The sequence below is a fragment of the Rhinopithecus roxellana genome, chromosome 14, assembly GCF_007565055.1.
Source record: "Rhinopithecus roxellana isolate Shanxi Qingling chromosome 14, ASM756505v1, whole genome shotgun sequence".
In the NCBI taxonomy this organism is placed as follows: domain Eukaryota; kingdom Metazoa; phylum Chordata; class Mammalia; order Primates; family Cercopithecidae; genus Rhinopithecus; species Rhinopithecus roxellana.
In genome coordinates, this window is record NC_044562.1 from 67,097,910 (window position 1) to 67,102,157 (window position 4,248).

At 38.3% G+C, this 4,248-nt stretch overlaps 1 pseudogene; it reads left to right on the plus strand.

The window, feature by feature from the left end:
- The first annotated feature begins 780 nt into the window (after positions 1-780).
- Positions 781-2,732, plus strand: LOC115893167 (annotated as a pseudogene).
- The last annotated feature ends 1,516 nt before the right edge of the window (positions 2,733-4,248 follow it).

Genomic DNA, 4,248 nt, shown 5'->3' on the forward strand with positions numbered 1-4,248 from the left:
ATGCCTCTCTTATTTGAGGATCAGAAAGGAGGCCAATTTGGAGGGTAGTGACAAAGGACAGGATGAGAGATAAGGTCCTACAAGAAAAAGAAACATGTGAAGGAGAACAAGAGGTTAACAGAAGGGGAGGATAATGAATATGGAGTTTGTCTTGTGAGTTCAGATGAATGAGATGATTTAACTTCTATTTTCAAATGATCCCAGTGGCTCCCATGTATGGAGTACATGGTGCCTAAAAACCAGGTGGAAGGGTTTCAATAGGAGCCTATTGCAATAATCCGGATGAGAGACAGAGATGCTTCAGACTCTAGTGATAAAGGTGGAGACAGACTCTGAGTATGACTGGAAGGTAGAGTTCACACAATTTGCCTATGCAATATGGCTCATGAGAAAAGAGATGAGGCATGGATGATCTCAAGGTTTTTATGTAAACAATGAGAGAAAGGAAATTTCTATACTGAAATCGAAAAAATGAGAATAGAAGACTTGAGAGAAATTCACATGGTAAGTTTTCTCATGTTAGGTTTGAGGTCTTTATTTGGCATGTAAGTGGAGATGTTGAATACATGAGCCTGGAGTTCAGAGGAGAGTCTGATGCTGAAGATAACCTTTATGAGGTTCACAAGTTGTTCATTTGTGGTTAGTATTTAAAGTCATGGGACTGAATGAGATCACCTAGGATATAATTGCAGAGAGTGTAATGGAGAGTGGTCCCAGGATTGACTTAGGCACACTCTATCATTAAGATTCAGCTTTCTTGCTTTTGTCTGGGCTGCTGACATGCCATCCAGACTGAGGAAGACCCAAAAGCTTTTGGGCTACGTAATCCATGGCCACAGCTGCATAGTAAGGCACTAGAGGGACCCAGGAGGCCGTGGTAAGGCTGGTGGCATGCATCACACAGGATCAACTTTGACAAATATCACCCACATTACTTTGGGAAAGTTTGCATGAGGCATTACCACTTATGGAGAAACCAGAGCTTCTGCCCTGCTGTCAACTTTGACAAATTGTGGACTTTCATCAGGGAGCAGACATGGGTGAAGGTTGCTAAAAACAAGACTGGAGCTGCTCCCATTGTTGACGTGGTATGATCTGACAACGAAAAAGTTCTGGAAAAGGGAAAACTCCCAAAGCAGCTGTCATCACGAAGGCCAAATTCTTCAGCAGAAGAGCCAAGGAGATGATTAAGGGTGTCAGGGGTGGGGTGGGGGTGTGGGGTTGGGGTTCTGGGGGCTTGAAGTCACATGGCGGGATGTCCATTAAATGCTAACAATTGAAAAAAGAAAAGATTCAACTTTCTGATAAGACTAATCTGCCGAGACTTAATAGCTAGATTGGAGCTGTTGCTGCTCAGGATGTTGCTGTTCTTGAAGAAGAGAAAAGACACATGGCAAAGCATGAGCTGACTCTTAAAGCTCACACTCAGAACACGCACACTCACTTCTGTTTTTATTTAATTGGTCAAACCAAGTTTCGCAATCACTTTCAAGTGCAATAGTAAGGGAATGTGTAATTTTCCCACAGGAAGGGTTCTGCAGTGACGAACATTGCAGGGAGGGAAACAAGAATATTTGGCGAACAGAAATGTAGTTCACTGCAAGAAATAAAGATATGATATTGGAAAGCTTTTGTCTTTCTTGTCTAATATAACGACTGTAAACTATTGAATTTTTTTCTTTGCTTTTCTCATAGTCTGATGTCTTTCTCCATTTACTCATAATGCCCAATGAAGTATGTCTCAGCAGCCAAAGATCCTAATTAGCCTTTTAATTTCATCTTAGGGTTCATCCCAATTGAGAGTAAAGGTGATTTCTAGAGCTGGAGCCACTGACATTTCTTGTCATTGGAGAGTTCTTATCATGGGATCCTTCTGTGCAGTAATTCTTTAATTTTTTTCCAGTTGCGGACCTTGTTATTTAGGTTTACCCTTATTTAATTCCACTTATTCTAGACCTAAGCTACCATTAACCTCTGCCTCTATCTCTTCTTTGAATCCTCTGATGGAATTTTTAAAGAAGTCACAGATTTCCTCATAGTTGTAACATAACAAAAAGAATACATGATATATTTAAAATTGAAGGAGATCTGCCTTCACTGATGTTCTGGTTCGCTGATGTCACTACCTAGTCCTTCACTTGAAGCAAGTAATTGACCTTCAAAGAAATTTCTCATCTGTACAATTGAAATAGTTATACCTACTGTATTAGTGGTTTTTACACTGCTATAAAGATACTACCCAAGACTGGCAATTTATAAATAAAGGAGGTTTAATTGACTCACAGTTCCGCAAGGCTGGGGAGGCCTCAAGAAACTTACAATTACGATGGAAGGGGAAGCAAGAATGTCTTGCATGGCAGCATATGAGAGAGCTCATGTAGAAAGTGAAAGGGAAAGAGCCCCTTATGAAACCATCAGATCTAGTGAGAACTCACTCACTATCACGAGAACAGCGTGGGGGAGACAACCCCCATGACCTAACCACCTCCCACCATCTCCGTCCTTTGACATGTGGGGATTATGAGGATTACAATTCAAGATGAGATTTGGGTGGGGACACAACCAAACCATATCACCTGCCTGGTAGCACTGTTCTGAGGATTGAATTAGATAGCGCACGTAAGGGGCTTCATAAATGCTAAAGTGGAAAAAGGTTGGTTCATGTGGTTATTGCTATCATTCCAGGATGAGTTAGAAACACACAGTCATGCATGTTATTGATTCTGGAATGAGGGAAGTAGGAACAGGTCTTATGAGACCATAATATGTTGCTTTTATTAATATTTTCTAGTGAAGGTACTGCATGATGAAATAAATAGGAAGATCAGAATCTTTTAACAAGCTTGTCTGAGTACACAAAGGATCTCACCATAATAAAATGAATTTCTCCTTGTCAAGGTTCTAGTTCCTTATTGTCTACCACTGGGCAGAGTGACTCTGGTAGAAGCAGCCTTTATGTTGGCAACCTAGTCTCTGGTTAACATCATAGTAACTGGTAAGCGTCTGAGGTAACCTATAATGATAAGGGCTTATTTCTTCAGGTTGGGATTCAGCTTTTGATAAGACCAATATGCTAGGCCTTAATGCACAGAAAATACCAGCTCCTAAAGATATCGAGTCTGCATGTATTTGGAATTTAATAATTTTTATACACATCTTCAAATTTTCCACCACATGAAATAATAATTCTAAGATATTGGCAAGCCAGAAACAACGGTAATCAAACTTCACTGAATAACATTTTATTTTTACAAAGACCTTTTCCATCCCATTTGGTGTTGCCAAGGCTTTATCCATACAAAACGTGTATGGATTGGGAAGAGTATTTCCCCAGTTTTTTTGCTTAAACCAAAGAGGAAAACATCTGTTCAAACTCATTTATCACTACCTTTTGTCTGTAGTATGAAGGTATTCTTGGCCATATTCTTGGCTAATTTGTTCTCGCCAGTAACTCAAAGGGTATAAAAATGTAATAAATTAGGAAAGGAGCGAAATTCTAAAATTTCAGTAAAAGCGCAGATACACCTCTAACTTAAAGACTCTAAAAATGGAATACGGTATGTAATGGGTAAGAGATTTCTTTTTTTGAATAAAGTTTGAGGGTTGGAGATCTGTAAAAGATGAAATTAAAAAACAAATAACTCAAAGAGAAAAGAAAATGAGGAAGCATTATTAAAAATAAATCAGTATTGCTATATAAAGAGTTTTCTGATTAATCTCTTTTGCTTTAAAAGATGCAAAAAAAAAAAGAAGAAACTCAAAAATAAGCTCTAATTCAAAAGAGAAACACAAACAACTAGAAATAATGTCAGAAAGATTAAAACCAAGAATACATTTGAGAGTTTGACAAAAGTTACTAAATGCAGCCTAAGTGACTTTATAAACTATGTTCAGAGCAGGAAGAAGAGTAAAAAGAACAATATTGGAGACAAATGATCTCAGGTCTCTAGAAGTAACAAAATCCAAAACCTGTTTTGATTCCATATTTGCTACAAAAGGGCAAGATTTCCAAAAAATAAGACACATCAAGTTAGAGAAGCAATCATAGACCAATATATGTAAGGAGGTAATCAGAAAATAACTAAAAATGAATTTGAGTCTCTATATGCAGATGAAGATTCCTGTCAGGATGGCAAAGAAACTTTCATCAATTAGCTACTATCTCCTGTGTAGCAATATTCCAAACCATCATAGAGTCTTGTAAAGGTTTCTGAAAGCTTGGCACCTAATAATGTCCTTCTTCCAGAA